This window comes from Balaenoptera physalus, assembly GCF_965194825.1.
Source record: "Balaenoptera physalus genome assembly, chromosome: 1".
Taxonomy (NCBI): Eukaryota; Metazoa; Chordata; class Mammalia; order Artiodactyla; family Balaenopteridae; genus Balaenoptera; species Balaenoptera physalus.
The window spans coordinates 174,028,802-174,047,439 of record NC_138882.1 but is presented as its reverse complement, the minus strand read 5'-3'; the positions used below and the strand labels follow the sequence as shown (position 1 = coordinate 174,047,439).

Genomic DNA, 18,638 nt, shown 5'->3' with positions numbered 1-18,638 from the left:
CCAAAGAGTTTTGTTTGTATGATTTATATATATTGATATTTACTATATTACAAATTAAAATAGAGACATTTAAAAATATTAATTCATTTCAAATAACATTAATAAACCCATATGTTACATAAATAAAATTTTTTAATGAACAATAACTCCCCAAATAAAAAAGAGTAACAAGAAGAGTGGCATTGTTTTACATTTTGCAGATCTCTTTAATATCTGGTTTAATAGAAGACAGCTGGAGTCACATATCTGCTTCTGCATTTAATGTTTTGTTATCACATACCCTGTAGACTCTGGAGAATTGACTGTTTGGAGCTAATGAGAGTGAAAAGGCAAATAACACTTTTGTAATATAAAAAGTAATTCTGACATTGCTGTGAGGCATCTCTAGTAGTTCCTAGACCACACTTTGAGACCTAATGCTCTAGAATGTTAGTTACTTCAAATACAGCAAAGAACCAGTTGGCAAGTTAAAATAATAAGTTTTAAATTCTGTAACAACATGGTTAAGGGAGTATAAATCTAGATACACAAAGGTTTGGTATCTACCTTTTTGACTAAAAAGTCAGTCACTGTGTGTTGAACTCCATTTTCCTACTGACTGCAATTTCAAAGAGAGATATGGTCTGGGATAGTTAGTAGGCCATTTTGAACACTTGTGCCTTGGGGTGTTTATTGAAGCTTTATGAAAACTATTGATGTTTCTTTAGTATCTGCAGAGTTATATCCGTGCTTTAAAAAGTTTCTCTGTAGGAGAGAAATGGTATTTCTACCATGTTTTAAAATTCTCTAAGATGAGACATCTTAGCTGCTTTCCAGGCTTTTATTTTGTTTTATTTTATTTTATTTTATTTTTTATTTTATTTTTTTATTTTTTATTTTTTTAGAAATTCACGTTCTTTTATTTTATTTTATTTATTTATGACTGTGTTGAGTCTTCGTTTCTGTGCGAGGGCTTTCTCTAGCTGTGGCAAGTGGGGACCACTCTTCATCGCGGTGCGTGGGCCTCTCACCATCGCGGCCTCTCTCGTTGCAGAGCACAGGCTCCAGACGCGCAGGCTCAGCAATTGTGGCTCACGGGCCCAGCCGCTCCGTGGCATGTGGGATCCTCCCAGACCAGGGCTCGAACCCATGTCCCCTGCATTGGCAGGCAAATTCTCAACCACTGAGCCACCAGGGAAGCCCCTATTTTATTTTTTAACATGGTGTTCTGAATTCATAGCATTTTATTTACTTATTTATTTATTTTTGGCTGCGTTGGGTCTTCATTGCTGCACACAGGCTTTCTCTAGTTGCGGCGAGTGGGGGCTAGTTGCGGTGCATAGGCTTCTCATTGTGGTGGCTTCTCTTGTGGAGCACGGGCTCTAGGCACGTGGGCTTCAGTAGTTGTGGTGCATGGGCTTAGTTGCTCTGCGGCATGTGGGATCTTCCCAGACCAGGGATCGAAGTCGTGCCCCCTGCATTGGCAGGTGGATTCTTAACCACTGCGCCACCAAGGAAGTCCCAAGAGGCAGGTTTTGATTCAAGCATTTTGTGCTTCTTTACCAAATGGGGAAAAGTCTGAATCTCATTTTATGGCAGTGTAACTTGAAGTAGTAGTGTAAAAAGGTTCCAAATTTATATTCTACTCACACACAGTTACTGTAGATGACTGAAATTAGGCTCTTTGGGCACCTGGTACAGGTAAGTAATCAGATAGCTCAGATTAATAGCTTGTTGTCTTGCTTTGAAAAGACTGTTGTTGAAAACCTTGCCAGATCAGAATTTCTCCTCTGATTTTAATGACCCTAAATGGCTTCTTTAGGAGTTTGGCTTTTTTCACCCTGTAGTGTACATTGCATCTAGCTCATCAGTGAAATCCTTATTTTGAACACTAGAGGGCAGTCAGTACTTTATTCATAAATGTGCAGTTTCTTTACAAATTAATTCTTAAGGGCGTTATTTATGAACAATTTGGTGAATCGAGTTGATATAGTTGCCTGGTGACAAATCCTAAAGAACATGTCCATATGATAAACTAGTGTAACGTACGACAACTCCAAAGGCTTTTATGGGAAACATTTTTTTTTCCGCTGAGTGACCTCCTTACCTCACCTAACTTAAACATAACTTAAATAGAATTTAATCTAATTAATTAAACTTATTATTAAACTAATTAAATTCAACTTAAATTAAGTTTAAATATAATTTAAATTTACTAGAGAATACCAAAGGGAAAGTTGCTATGGAAGTCATAGTTGGCTAGTAGTCAGTTGAAATATAAATTAATATGTGCTTTTGATCACTAATATGAGAAAAGGTTTGTCTTCTGTGCTAGTGAGAGGATATTTTTCCTCTTATACTTTTATTTATTTATTTATTATTTATTTATTTTTGGCTGCATTGGGTCTTTGTTGCTGTGTGTGGGCTTCTCATTGCGGTGGCTTCTCTTGTTGCGGAGCACGGGCTCTAGGCGCACGGGCTTCAGTAGTTGCAGCACGGCGGGCTCAGTAGTTGTGGCTCGGGGGCTCTAGAGCGCAGGCTCAGTAGTTGTGGCGCACAGGCTTAGTTGCTCCGCGGCATGTGGGATCTTCCCGGACCAGGGCTCGAACCCGTGTCCTCTGCACTGGCAGGCGGATTCTTAACCACTGCGCCACCAGGGAAGCCCTTATACTTTATTTTTATTTTTTTAGTTTAATTTGGTTATATTCCCTGTGTTGTACAATATATCCTTGTAGCTTATTTTATGGATAATAGTTTGTAGGGTTTTTTTTTTAATTGCTCACAAAACACACATATGATAAGAATCTGGTTTATTGAGTTATGGTCCACTCAGTGCCATTTGACAAGGAAAAGAATTCTGAATGTAAAATGAATTTGTTTCTAAGAAGATGGAGCCCCTGGAAGATGGTTGAGAATTTTGTTACAGTTAGGTTAACTAACAGTTATGTAGATACATTGGAAAAGAATTATTTGTTGCATTCTGAAAATTAAAGTGAGAGATTTTTACCCATCACGTTCTAGTGGGACAGACCTAAGGCCTCTAGGACCTTTCTTACATGGACAGATGTTTACACATTTTATTATATAATATTTTAAAATCACATTTGTTAATGCCACCACTGATCTCATCAGAAAAGTCTTTAAATATTGGGAAGTTGGCAGGCTCACTCTAGTGGATATGTTTTCCAAAATTCGAATTTTCTATTGAAAGCTTGACGTATATCACTGGCAACAAGTACTGTCAGTTTTATTTGTAGTGACAAGCTCCATTCATTTTTGAGAAAATATCTGTGAAATATCTAAGCTTGAACAACATAGTTTGTCATTCAGTCTTTCCAGTAAAAGTGGTATTTCATGAAACTGGCTAGTTCAGCTTGCAACTCAATTACACAGGTGCCTTTCCTGAAGGTAACCATTGTACTTACCATTTCATCATGCAAAATAGTAAAAAGACACATAGAGGGTTTGACATTTATTAAAACTAATAATAGTTTTTACGGCTTTATCAAGGATATTCTTAAATTGGCATTATTTTTAACTGTAATTATGTAGTGGTGAAGATTATGCATCCTGCTACAGTTTGTTGCTGCTGCCTTGATTTGTGTGAAGGTACCAGCAGTTTTGCTCACCATTGCTTTTGTACCCTCAGTACCAGTGTCAACACGGTGAAAAAGGCAACTAATTCTTTAGTATTATTAAGTATATCATTGTACCTCTTGGGTTCTGAAAGGATCTTGGGGATACCCAGACATCAGTGGACCATACCTGCTTCAGTTTCCTAATTTTCAGAGTCTCTTCTGTGGAAGTCATGGACAGAGTCAAGACTTAGTCCTGGAAATTGTTTGGGCAGGGCTTCAATCTTGGACACTTGGCAGAAGTATGGTCAGAGGGAGTGAGCTGCTCTGTGGTCTCTCCTAAGTTGATCATGACCTACCTGAAGCTTTTAGGAATACGTTAAAGAACACTTCTGTGGGTGAAATGCGTGTTCTGAGCTAATTAGGCAGCTCAGTATTTTGAGAAGAAATTCACCAGCGTTTAGTCAAGATGAGCTCACCTGGGCACTATCTTCTTATCTTTAAAAAGAGAGTAAACGGCAGCAGAGATCTTGGTGACAATAGCCTTCAGTATGTCTCTTGAGTCACACTGCTCCAATATGGACAGGTGTCCCCCTGTGTGTGGTACAGAGCTGTCATCCTGGGGTATTCTTATTCACCTGGGAACTCTGCTTCTCTCCTGTGTTGGCTGTTTTGTTTCCTAAATCCCATGTCTTCTTCTTTCTTTCTTTTTTTTTTAATATTTCTTTTTATTTATTTATTTATTTATTTTTGGCTCCGTCGGGTCTTATTTGTGGCGCTCGGGCTTAGTTGCCCCATAGCATGTGGGATCTTAGTTCCCCGACCAGGGATCAAACCCACGTCCTCTGCTTTGGGAGGTGGATTCCTAACCACTGGACCACCAAGGAACTCCCTCTTCTTCTTTCTTGATTGCCAATAGCTACTTGATGATGGACTCCTGAAATAGTTCTCTAATTTTCATCTCTTTTTTTCTTTAGCTCTACCTCCTGAAAGATTTCTTCATCTTTATATTCTATTAAATTTTTCTTTTCTACTATTATGTTTTTTAATTTCTAGGAGTTCTTTTTTTTTAAGTTTTTTTTTTTTTTTGATGTGGACCATTTTTAAACTCTTTATTGAATTTGTTACAATATTGCTTCTGCTTTATGTTTTGGTTTTTTAGCCTTAAGGCATGTGGGATCTTAGCTCCCTGACCATGGATCGAACCCACACCCCCTGCATTGGAAGGCGAAGTCTTAACCACTGGACCGCCAGGGAAGTCCCTAGGAGGTCTTTCTTATTCTCTGAATATTTCTTTCATAATATTCTTTATTGTTTCAACAGATTTACTTTGCCCTGCATAGGCTCTTTTCCCCCAAAGTTGTTTTCCTTTGTTTGTTTTGATCTCTCTTATGTAAGAGTTTTCCTCTGAAGTCTAGTAATAATTAGCTGTCTGCTTGTGATTAAGAGTGGTGAGCTTTAAATTAGAAGCTTTAAATGCATAGGCTGGTTGCCTTTGGGCCTTACTATAGTGTGAGCTTCTTGTCCCTATTGTTGAGGAACATGTCTGTTATCAGTATCAGGGTTCAAGGGGCGGAGTCTTCTCATCACTGGATGGTAAAGGGTGATGAAGACTGGGAGGGTTGCTGCATTCAGTATTCATTATGTTCACTCAATTCCCCTCAGTTTTTCATGCTCTGTTCCCACCATCAACCGCCTTTTGGGTCCCCCAGTCCAGAGACCATTTGTTTTATCCCTTCCAGAAAACAGGCCTCCAGAATTCTGCCAGGGTTGGTATGGGACAGACATTCAAGGTCATGGAGTGGGGAAGGTGGTAAAGGAATCAAACAGCTTTTACCCTGATTCTCCTTATTTTATTCCCTTTCCTTTCAAAGGGACCTGGTAGAATACAGTGAAAGTATTCATTGTTAATTTATATTGGTATAAGCTACTAGTTTTTTTTTTAAAGTAAGGGCTACACTGTACGTAAGTGCTGGGGGAAGGCAGGGTCCAGAGAAAATATGTATACATTTTAAGCTACCGTGATGCTTCATACCCCGCTACTTGTAAAAATGGCTTATTCCTGCTTCTGCTTTCTTTCTTCCTCCCTTCTCAAATGTTTATGGGTTAACAGCCATTCTCTCCGTAGCACGCCCAGGAAAAGGGACTGAAACCCTGGCATATGAAACTTCTTCTAAAAGGTTTTTTGGGGTAGGAGAGGATCTGTATACACTAAATTGCCTTCTCAAAATGTTTTAAATTTTCTAACAACCGCATTAAGTTTCTATATACCCTCCCTTCCACAGAAGAGAGCACAGTTTGTTGAAAAAAATTTTTTTGGTTGTGTTTGATGAAATAATTATTTAATGAGATAGATTGTTGGTGTGAAGCCTGAATTTAAAGCTAGGTGCAAAGGCTTTATTCATATGCATGGTATTCTGGGAACAGATTAAACAGATTTAACAAGGTAATATCTCCTTTAGATTAGAATTTGTATCACATAGGAAATATGAGAATCAGTTTGTTGAAGTGGAAAACAGAAGCCATATCCAAAACAAATAAAGTCAATTGTGTTCTTCCTATTCTGAATCTGAATTTATAAATCATTATTACGTTTTAAAGGGGGTTTTCCTAACCTTTCAAGGACATTTGTTAAGGAACCATGCTCAAGACTAATGCATTTCACTTATAAGTTCACGGGAAAATTTTTTGTGATGTTATCATGTTGTTAGCACTTGAAGCTCAAAATATGCCAATAACACAGCCCTTCCCTCCCTTCTCTTTAAGAATGAAGGCAAAATATGAACTTAATTAGTTTTGAGATTCTTAAGGTGTAGGAGATAAATTCCTCTGGAATTAAACAATGCCAAAAATGATGTTACTTCTATTTTTTTCCCTGTGGTGTTCAGTAGAAATTTAATATAGCATTATTATACATATATTAAATATCTTCTGTCATCTTATTTCCTGATAAGAGTATAACTTATGAGGGGCAAGATCTTTTTACTGTTATATCCTACTGCTCAATAGTAGGCAATATTTGTATGTATTTCTTATAGTGGTTTTAAATTTTCTGCGTAAGATAGAATTAACAATCTTAAGGGAAACAAAGTGCATAGAACACCAGTTTATAGTAGAACACTGTGAACTTTAATAACACAGATGCCCTATAATTATTTTTTTCTGTCAATAGAAAAAGATGAGCCATCTTTGTAGTCATGCAAGCCTGAAAAGTAGTGATGCTGACATTCTGGACCGTCTCACCACTTTTCATCACTTCTGATTGCTACTTACTCCCTAGAAAATCATAGAAAGTATGATAGGTGGACTAAATGTGTAGATGATTTTCCATCTGAATTTATTTCTGCATACTGAGCCCTTCATCAATGTGTCTTGGACAGGGATTTCCCTGGTGGTCCAGTGGGTAAGACTCGTGTTCCCAATGCATGGGGCTGGAGTTCAAGCCCTGGTCAGGGAACTAGATCCTGCACGCATGCCGCAACTAAGAGTCTGCATGCCACAACTAAGAGTCCGCATGCCGCAGCCAAGACCCAGCACAGCCAAAATAAATAAATAATTTTTTTTTTTAATGTGTCTTGGACACTACATAGGCAATGATTATAAGAATGAAAATTAAAAGGGAGGGATAGTGGGAATTCCCTGGTGGTCCAGTGGTTAGGACTCTGAGCTTTTACTGCCATAGGCCTGAGTTCAATCCCTGGTCAGGGAACTAAGTAAGATACCCACTAGCTGCGCAGCACGGCAAAAAAAAAAGGAAGGATAGACGGTTTTCACTTATCATTTTGTATCTTCCTGTATGGTTTGCATTTTCATCTATATACATGTATTACTTTTGGTTTTTTAAATGTAAAAAAGGATTTTATCTGGATTATCGGGTTATAGGCATTTTAGTTCCTTCTTTGTATTCCTCAGTGTCAAAAATTAAAATATGTAAAATAATTTCTTAAAGGAGGTAAAAGAGAATAAAAGGGTATTGTTAAAGGATATTAAAGACTATCATGGTCATTCTACATTCACAGCTTACCTGCTACACCTAAAATTGCCACTTTACATCTCTACTTAATAATGTGTCCTTTTAAATATATATATATGTTTTATTCTTCCTATGAACTGTCAATAGATTCAGCCTACCCTACCAAACTCCATCATAGTTGACTTGTTCCTCATCCATTCATTTGTTCAGTAAACACTAAGCAAAATCAGCAAAGCAGCGTATCCTACCAGTTAAGCCCTCAGGCTCTGGAGTAAGCAAACTTGAGTTCAGATCCCAGTTCTCCCACTTCTTGGCTGTGTCCTTTTGGGCAAGACAGTTACTCTCTAATCTTCAGTTTATCCCTAAAGTACAGATATGAATTTTACCTTTCCCACAAGGTTGCTATAAGAATTAAATGGGGACTTCCCTGGTGGCACAGTGGTTAAGAATCTGCCTGCTTGGGACTTCCCTGGTGGCACAGTGGTTGAGAATCCTCCTGCAAATGCAGGGGACACGGGTTCGAGCCCTAGTCTGGGAAGATCCCACATGCCGCGGAGCAGCTAAGCCCATGCACCACAACTACTGAGCCTGCACTCTAGAGCCCGCGTGCCACAACTACTGAAGCCCGCATGCCTAGAGCCCGAGCTCTGCAACAAGAGAAGCCACCGCAATGAGAAGTCCATGCACCACAACGAAGAGTAACCCCTGCTCACCGCAACTAGAGAAAGCCCGCGTGCAGCAACAAAGACCCAACAACAAAGACCCAATGCAGCCAAAAATAAATAAATAAATAAATAAATAAATAAAATTTTAAAAAGGAAAAAAAAAGAATGTGCCTGCCATGCAGGGGACACGGGTTTGAGCCCTGGTCTGGGAAGATCCCACGTACTGCGGAGCAACTAAGCCCGTGTGCCACAAATACTGAGCCTATGCTCTAGAGCCTGCGAGCCACAACTGCTGAAGCCCGCACACCTAGAGCCCGTGCTCCGTAACAAGAGAAGCCACCGCAATGAGAACACACCACAACAAAGAGTAGCCCCTGCTCACCACAACTAAAGCCCGCGTGCAGCAATGAAGACCCGATGCAGCCATAAATAAATAAATAAATTTATTTTTTTTAAAAAGAATTAAATGAATTAGTACTTATAATGTGCTTAGCATTGTAACCACATAGTGAACATACAGTAGCTGTAATATTCTTATTAATTATAATCACTAATAAGATGTAATCTCTGGGGCTTCCCTGGTGGCGCAGTGGTTGAGAGTCTGCCTGCCAACGCAGGGGACACGGGTTCGAGCCCTGGTCTGGGAAGATCCCACATGCCGCGGAGCAACTAGGCCCGTGAGCCACAATTACTGAGCCTGCGCGTCTGGAGCCTGTGCTCCGCAACATGAGAGGCCGCGATAATGAGAGGCCCGCGCACCTTGATGAAGAGTGGCCCCCACTTGCCGCAAGTGGAGAAAGCCCTCGCACAGAAACGAAGACCCAACACAGCCATAAATAAATTAATTAATTAAAAAAAAAATCTCCACCGAGAAGATGTAATCTCTGTTCTTATGGAGCTTTCAGTCTGTGTTAAGCAGTTACAAGGTGCTCCTTAGAATTCCTTTTCAAAATAAGTCAGGTTAATTGAGATACAGTTTATATACAATAAAATTTACCCTTTTAAAGTATATTATAGTTCTTTTTTTTGACAAACACGTAAAATCATGTAACTACCACCGCAATCAAGATGTAGAGTAATAAAGACACAGACCTACTAGAGAATGGACTTGAGGATATGGGGAGGGGGAAGGGTAAGATGTGACAAAGTGAGAGAGTGGCATGAACATATATACACTACCAAACGTAAAAGAGATAGCTAGTGAGAAGCAACCGCATAGCGCAGGGAGATCAGCTCTGTGCTTTGTGACTGCCTGGGGCGGTGGGATGGGGAGGGTGGGAGGGAGGGAGATGCAGGAGGGAGGAGATGTGGGAACATATGTATATGTATGACTGATTCACTTTGTTATAGAGCAGAAACTAACACACCATTGTAAAGCAATTATACTCCAATAAAGATGTTAAAAAAAAAAAAAAAAGATGTAGAGTACTTCCTTCCATACCAAAAGTTCCCTGCTTACCTTTTGTAATCAGAATTATATAATATGTAGCCTTTTGTCTGGTTTTTCACCTAGCATAAAGCTGTCAAGATTCATACATGTTGTTGCATGTATCAGTAGTTCATTCCTTTCATGCCTTTTTTTTTCATTTTTTTTTTGTTTTATTTTTTCGTAGATCTTTATTGGAGTATAATTGCTTCACAGTACTGTGTTAGTTTCTGTTGCACAACAAAGCGAATCAGCCATATGCATACACATGTCCCCACATCCCCTCCCTCTTGAGCCTCCCTCCACCCTCCCTATCCTACCCCTCTCCGTCATCACAAAGCACCGAGCTGATCTCCCTGTGCTGTGCTGCTGCTTTCTACCAGCCAACTATTCTACATTCGGTAGTGTGTATATGTCGATGCTACTCTCACTTCGCCCCAGCTTCCCCCTCCCACCCCATGTTCTCAAGTCCATTCTCTATGTCTACCTCTTTATTCCTGCCCTGCAACTAGGTTCATCAGTACCATTTTTTTTTTTTTTAGATTCCATATATATGTGTTAGCATACGGTATTTGTTTTTCTCTTTCTGACTTACTTCACTCTGTATGACAGACTCTAGGTCCATCCACCTTACTACAGATAACTCAGTTTCGTTTCTTTTTATGGCTGAGTAATATTCCATTGTATATATGTGCCACATCTTTATCCATTCATCTGTCGATGAACATTTAGGTTGGTACCATGTCCTGGCTATTGCAAATACTGCTGCAATGTACATTGTGGTACATGTCTCTCTTTTTTTTTTTAATTTATTTTTTTATTGATTTTTGGTTGTGTTGGGTCTTCATTGCTATGCACAAGCTTTCTCTAGTTGCGGTGAGTGGGGGCTACTCTTCGTTGTGGTGCGCAGGCTTCTCATTGCAGTGACTTCTCTTGCTGCGGAGCACTGGCTCTAGGTGCGTGGGCTTCATCAGTTGTGGCACGTGGGCTCAGTAGTTGTGGCTCACGGGCTGTAGAGCGCAGGCTCAGTAGCTGTGGTGCACGGACTTAGTTGCTCTGCAGCATGTGGGATCTTCCCGGACCAGGCAGGGCTCAAACCTGTGTCCCCTGCATTGGCAGGCAGATTCTTAACCACTGTGCCACCAGGGAAGCCCTACATGTCTCTTTTTGAATTATGATTTTCTCAGGGTATATGCCCAGTAGTGGGATTGCTGGGTCATATGGTAGTTCTATTTTTAGTTTTTTAAGGAACCTCCATACTGTTTTCCATAGTGGTTGTATCAATTTACATTCCCACTAACAGTGCAGGAGGGTTCCCTTTTCACCATACCCTTTCCAGCATTTATTGTTTCTAGATTTTTTGATAATGGCCATTCTGACCAGCGTGAAGTGATACCTCATTGTAGTTTTGATTTGCATTTCTCTAATAATTAGTGATGTTGAGCATCTTTTCATGTGCCTCTTGGCCATCTGTATGTCTTCTTTGGTGAAATGTCTATTTAGGTCTTCCGCCCATTTTTAAATTGGATTGTTTGTTTTTTTGATACTGAGCTCCATGAGCTGTTTGTGTATTTTGGAGATTAATCCTTTGTCTGTTGTTTCATTTGCAAATATTTTCTCCCATCCTGAGAGTTGTCTTTTTGTCTTGTTTATGGTTTCCTTTGCTGTGCAAAAGCTTTTAAGTTTAATTTTCCAGAATGTCATAAAGTTGGAATCATACAGTAGCTTTTTCATACGTAGCTTTTTCAGATTGACTTCTATCACTTAGTAGTATGCATTTAAGGTTCCTCCATGTCTTTTCGTGGCTTGATAGCTCTTTTCTTTTTAGCACTGAAAAATATTCCATTGTTTGGATGTATCATGGCTTATTTATCCTTTACCTACGGAAGAGCATCTTGGTTGCTTCCAAATTATGGCAGTTATGAATAAAGTTGCTCTAAACATCTGTGTGTAGGTTTTGTGTGGATGTAAGTTTTCAATTATTTGGGTAAATACCAAGGGGTACAGTTGTTGGAATATATGGTAAGGGTATGTTTAGTTTTTTAAGAAACTGCCAGATTGTCTTCCTGAGTGGCTGTACTATTTGGTGTTCCCATCAGCAATGAATGAGAGCTCCTATTGCTCCAGCGTTTGGTGCTGTCAGTGTTTTGGATTTTGGCCATTCTAATACGTGTATAGCGGTATCTCATTGTGGTTTTAATATGCAGTTTCCTCATGACTAATAATATTGAGTAACTTTTCATGTGTTTATTTGCCATCCATATCTTTTCTCTGATGAAATGTCTGTTCAGATCTTGATCTTTTTAAAAATTGGCTTATTTTCTTGTTATTGAGTTGTGAGAGTTTTTTACATGGTCCACGTACAAGTTCTTTATAAGTGTTACTACACAAATGTTTTTTTCCCAGCCTGTGGTTTGTCTTATTAGCAGATATTTTTAATTGATGAAGTCCAATTTTTTCTTTTTTGGTTAGTGTTCCTTATCTTCTAAGAAATCTTTGTTTAACTCAAGGTCAGAAAGGTATTTTTGTTTTTCCTTCAAGATGTTTTATCTTTTTAGGTTTTACATTTAGTTCAATGATTCTTTTCGAGTTAACTTTTGGATATGATATGAAGTTGAAAATATTCTCCTTTGTCCACTGAATACATTGACACCTTTATTAGTAAATTCCTGATTAAATAGGTAATTTTCTAGGGAAATATAATTTACTAAAGTGACTCAAGACATGAAAATCCCATATAGACTAACAGGCATGGTCGAAATGTTAAAATGTATCTAAGCCCAGTGAGTTGTTTTTTGTTTGTTTTTCTTTTTCTTTTTTTTTTTTTTTTTTGGCTGTGTCGGGTCTTAGTTGCAGCACACGGGATCTTTGTTGAGGCATGCGTTATCTTTTGTTGCAGCACGTGGGCTCTTCATTGTGGTGCATAGGCCTCTCTCTAGTTGTGGCAGCGGGTTTTCTCTCTCTAGTTGTGGCACGCAGGCTCCAGGGTGCATGGGCTCTGTAGGTTGTGGCATGTGGGCTCTCTCGTTGAGGTGCACGAGCTCAGTAGTTGTGGCACGTGGGCTTATTTGCTCTGCGGCATGTGGGATCTTAGTTCCCCGACCAGGGATCAAACCCGTGTCCCCTGCATTGAAAGGCGGATTCTTTACCGCTGGACCACTAGGGAAATCCCCCAGTGAGTCTTATGGACAGTTTCATTAATAGTTTGAAGAAGCAGATAATTACAATGCTATATCACACACTGTAGAGAAAAAGAAAGTACACCCATTTATTTCATAAAATTAGCAAAATCTTGATAACTGAGAGCTGACAAAGATAGTGCAAAAAGAAAATTGAAATTTGTCCTATCTCACTTAATGAATATAGTTGTAGAAAGTCTGTATAAAGTACTTGCAGATTAAATTCAACAAGTCATTATTACATTTTTTTCTGATTTCAAAAACAATACATATTTCCTCCAGAAAATATAAAGTGGTGTAAAGTAGAAAAATTTAAGTCACACTTGATCTTTCCACCCTGTGGTAACTACGGATAATATTTTGATATATTTACTTCCATGTTTTTTTCCAGAGCAGTTATCTATATAGTTATAGATAACTATATTACTATAGCTATATAGTTATTTTAACATACTGATTAGAACTGCTTTTTTCCCCATTGGATATGTCAGATCTCTCAGTATATTAAAAGAATATAACCAAGAGGAATTCTTTCAAGATCTAAGTATTGTATTAAGGAAACTATAAATAATAACACATTAGTACATTGATAAGTCAAAAAAACAGGAGGAAAGCGATATGCTTATCTCTACTGATCACAAAAATTTTTGATAAAATTCAACTATTCCACTCAAAGCTTTTATTACACTAAGAATAGGATAATTTATTTTTATTCTAAAATATTTAAATAATAACAAGCACCTATATTTCTACTCAATTGATTTTAAAATTGGTAACATGAGGACATATTTATAAAAGTTACATATAATCTCCTTTGACCACTACTCTCCAGTGACAACCCATAACATGAATGTTGTGTATATCCTTTTAGTTCATTTTTTTCTTTTATACTATGCTTACATAATCCTTTAATATGATAAAGAACAGCTATCTGAAACCAAGAGACACTAGCACACTTACCAGTGAAATATTGAAGAAATGTCCACTAGAGCAAGAACAAGACAAGAATGCCCACTGTTGGGCTTCCCTGGTGGCGCAGTGGTTGAGAATCTGCCTGCCAATGCAGGGGACACGGGTTCGAGCCCTGGTCTGGGAAGATCCCACATGCCGCGGAGCAACTAGGCCCGTGAGCCACAATTACTGAGCCTGCGCGTCTGGAGCCTGTGCTCTGCAACAAGAGAGGCCGCGATAATGAGAGGCCCACGCACCGCGATGAAGAGTGGCCCCCACTTGCCGCAACTAGAGAAAGCCCTCGCACAGAAAACGAAGACCCAACACAGCCATAAATAAATTAATTAATTAAAAAAAAAAAAAAAAAAAAAAAAAAGAATGCCCACTGTTACTTTATTTAACATTATTTTGGGGGTTCTTAGTGCAATAAGATGAGCAATCATTAGAGGTATGTTTCCAATAATGAACAAAATAAGTACATAGCTGTTGGCTAATATTATTCTCTCTTCAGAAAAATATTCCCAAAAGAATCAACTGAAAAATAATTCAGTAACATGGCTGATAAATGCAAACTAAATGTTCAAAAATGAATCGTTAAAATTTTATATATATTAGAATAAATTATATCTTAAAAACTAAGGGGATTAAAAGTATTTACAACAACCAAAATTATAAAATACCTATGAATGATCTTAATAAGAAAAGTATATAACTTATAAAACTAGAAATTTGCTATCATAGATAAGTAAATAAAGGCGTTACATCAAGAAATAAGAAAATTTATTAGTGTCCATCTACCCATTTACCTAAAGAAATAACCTTGATAAAGAGCAGTGTGCACAGCACAGTGTATTGGCATATTCAGATTTAAAAGTGTGTATTATTTTTATTAAAGAAAAGAAAACTTTAAAGTTTTTGAGATTTTTATGGTTTAATAGTAAGTGATGAGTGGGACTTCCTTGCCAGTCCAGTGGTTAAGACTCTGCACTGTTGCAGGGGGCACGGGTTCAATCCCTGGTCGGGGAACTAAGATCCCGCAAGCCCCATGGCATGGCCAAAATAAAAATATAAATAAATGTTTTTCCTCAACTTTACTTCAAATTCAGGTTAAGTATGATCAGTGGGATTTAAAAGTTGGTAATAAAACTTGTATGAACATTTCCCATTAGGCAGGGGACCATTAGTTTCAAAACAACCTCAGTGGATGGCTTCTTGGGCCTCTAGAGTTCTATCATACTAAAAATAGCCTTTCATGATAGAGCTTTGACTTGATTCAAAGGCAGGGTAGGTTTTACAAGATTGCAACATGAAACATCAGTGGAGTCCAAAACACGCACAGATGTGCACAAACGTACACACCCCGTAATGGAGGCTTCCATTAAAAGAGGGGGATAGTAGTATAATGGACTACCTTGTGGAATGATGTTGATGGCCTTCAGTTCCTCATTGAAGATTTGTGTGTGTGTGTGTGTGTGTGTTTAATATTTATTTATTCTGGCTGCGTCGGATCTTAGTTGCGGCATGCAGGATCTTCGTTGTGGCATACAGGCTCTTAGTCGTGGTATGCAGTCTTCTTGGTTGCGGCATGCAGATTCTTAGCTGTGGCATGCAAACTCTTTAGTTGCATCAGGCGTGCAAGATCTAGTTCCCCGACCAAGTATCGAACCCAGGCCCCCTGCATTGGGAGTGTGGAGTCTTACCCAGTGGACCACCAGGGAAGTCCCAAAGATTTGTGTTTTGTTTTTTCCTCATCAAACTAGCGTGTGTATCTCTTGGTAGCCAGAGTGATATCATATCAGATTGCAGTCTGTAGCTACAGCTTTCTTTTTTTTCACTGCATGAGAATATTAAATAAATACTACATTTTATTTGACTATTTAAACATTATAAAATTTCAGATTTAGGTTTCTTTTGATGAGTGTGTATCTTCTGTTTTTCTTCTTTGATCTCCCAAAAGAATTTAAATGGTGTAAAGCAGATGGGTCTAGCAGCTTTATTTTGTCCATTTTACACCCCGCCCCCCACCCCAGGTCAGTCTTTTCCCTCTTCAGTATAGAGCTGGATAATCAAAGGGCTTGAATAGCAAGAACCCATAAGAATTATGTCTTAAATAGTAAAAGAGAAAAGTGGCACCAAAGAAAAGACATTCTTGCTGGGGTGAAGTGCTTTGGTGTGTGCTTGTTACTTCTAGTTATAATCTCATAATGCCTCCAGGGCCAGTAGCTTAACATTGGTTACAGTGAAGTCCAGTTGGTTTTGCTTGTAATTTATTGTCATACTCACTACATACCCTAACCAATCAAAAGGTGAAAAAGCGGATGGATGGGTGATTGACTGGCTGAATGATTCATTAATTCATTTAATAAATTTTCCTAGGCACATTGCCCTAGCTGCCATGAAGGACAAAACAAACAAACAAACAAAAAGAATAAGATATACTTTCACCAAATGACCCAACAATCCCACTACTGGGTATATACCCAGAGAAAACCATAATTTAAAAAAAACACATGCACCCCAATGTTCATAGCAGCATACAATAGCTAGGACATGGAAGCAACCTAAATGTCCATCAACAGAGGAATGGATAAAGAAGATGTGGTGCATATATACATGGAATATTACTCAGCCATAAAAAGTAATGAAATTGGTTCATTTGTAGAGACGTGGATGGACCTAGAGAGTGTCATACATAGTGAAGTAAGTCAGAAAGAGAAAAGCAAATATCGTATAATAAGGCATATGTGCGGAATCTAGAAAAATGGTATAGGTGATCTTATTTGCAAAGCAGAAGTAGAGACATAGACGTAGAGAACAAATGTATGGATACCAAGGGAGAAAGGGGTGGGGACGCAGGAGTTGGGAGACTGGGATTGACAAATATACATTATTGATGCTATGTATAAAATAGACAACTGATGGGAACATACTGTATAGCACAGGGAACTCTACCTAATGCACTGTGGTAACCTAAATGGGAGGGAAGTCCAAAAGGGAGGGGATATCTGTATGTGTGGCTGATTCATTTTGTTGTGCAGTGGAGGCTAACAGAATATTGTAAAGCAGCCATACTCCAATAAAAATTAATTTTAAAAAAAGAATAAGATATAGATATAGTTTCATCACTCAAAGAGGAGATTAGAAACTATTAATGCTAGGCAGAATGAATAAGTGTTTTTATACAGATAAAAATAATTGTGTTATTGGAATTTCATGCCATGTTATTCAACATGACTTGTACTTAAGGAAATTATTAAAACAAAACTTGCTTTATAGCATCTATATTGCCTTTTCTATATCTGTGTTGTTTGAACAGTTTAATACTGATGACTTTAAGTAGAGTTTTTTTGTTTTAATTGTTTTTGTCTCGTATCTAACAGGAAAATTTGGTGAACATGGAGAAATAGGAAAAACTAGGGGCTCCTAAGTACCTTAGGGAGTATGGATAGACAGTACATGGTGGTGAAGCACACTTGTACATTGCTAATAATGATTGCTCCCGGTAGCATACATGTGGGTTAAAGGTGTAAACCTGTGCTTCAGTAATTTGGGTTTCTCATGCAGTATTGGGACTGAAGTATTTTTGTTCTAGATTTGGTTCGAGGGGTAGTAGAAATGTCTGTATCCCATATAGCCAACTTTTCTTGATTCTAGACCTTTCACTTATTTTCTAAGTAATTCCTTTAAAAATTGATTTTGAGATAAGAAACATCATTCTTTTTGGTAGTCATACTGGAAATATCAGGGGTAAGCTAAGAGAACAAATTGTTGGTGTTTTTAATTTTAACACTGTCATTTTGGGCAATTCACGTAACTGTTCTGTACCTGAATTTTACTTTTGTTAAAGTACTACCTCCTAAAGTTTTTATATTAAAAATAAATGTTCTTATCTAAACACCTAGGAAGTATTGTGTGAATTCAAAGTCCATTTTGTAGTACAGACTATCTTGTAGTAGTTGGGAGTGGAGAATCACATCCAGATTACTTAGATATGAACTTTACCTTTGCCGTTGATTAGCTATGAACTCCTTGGACAGGTTTACCCCTGGGTGACTTAGTTTCCTCAACTACTAAATGGGGATAATAAATGGTATCCTTCTTATAGCCTTGTTGTAAGAATTAGACAAAACAAAACACTTAGAATAGTCCCTGGCATTATAATACATGGTCGATTAATGTTAGCTGTTATTATCCATAGAGAATGGGGAGAAGGAATGCCTAGGAAGTTGAACTTAATTTACCTTTTCTAAGCTTTAGCTTTCTTTTTCATCAGATCTTTTGTTAGAGATGTTCATATGTAACAGTAAATCATTTTGAGTTTAGTATTATTTTCTTTTTGTTTGATTTTTTTGATGGAAACTTTTACCATTTAATGAAATGATCAGAAACCAGAAAACAGGAATGAAGGGGAGAAGAAGCAGAGACCAGAAATCAGCTTTGAGTGATTAAAAACTGGCGATGCTACTTTAGTCCTTTTGTTTCTCTTAGGAACTAGAAGAAAAGTAGAGCTATTTTTTTAAATCAGTTTTTTATAAGTCTAAAAGCGACAGTAATTAAAAGATTATGTCACTGTAAGCATCTATGGAAGTGAATTTATAGTAACATGCAACCCATAGCTAAGTTAGCAAGATAATCTCAATTATATCTGTCTTTTTCTTTCCTGTTTGTCATGAAACTGTGCAGTGATTTATTATAGTATGTTCAGTACCTACAGGCCTGGCATGTTTCCCAACACAAATACTACATAACCTGAAAGGGACACTTAACAAGCTAAACTAGTGAAAGATCTTACTTTCCCTTTGCCTCCCTCCATTTAAAAAATATTTACTGAATGCCTTCTGTGTGCTGAGAAGTATGTTACTAGCTGAGGATATAAAGACAATTTCTGTT

At 38.0% G+C, this 18,638-nt stretch overlaps 1 protein-coding gene and 1 long non-coding RNA gene across 13 annotated transcripts in view; one reads left to right on the top strand and one right to left on the bottom strand.

Moving 5' to 3' along the window:
• Nucleotides 1–18,638, top strand: part of PHACTR4 (phosphatase and actin regulator 4) — a 150,937-nt gene that overhangs the window by 79,831 nt on the left and 52,468 nt on the right. The window lies entirely within an intron of this gene.
• The window catches only part of LOC309650376, a 90,173-nt gene continuing 81,302 nt past the window's right edge, over nt 9,768–18,638 (bottom strand). Inside the window, exon 2 of the long non-coding RNA XR_014257546.1 lies at nt 9,768–12,425. This is a non-coding gene — a long non-coding RNA (uncharacterized lncRNA). The remainder of the gene's footprint in view (nt 12,426–18,638) is intronic.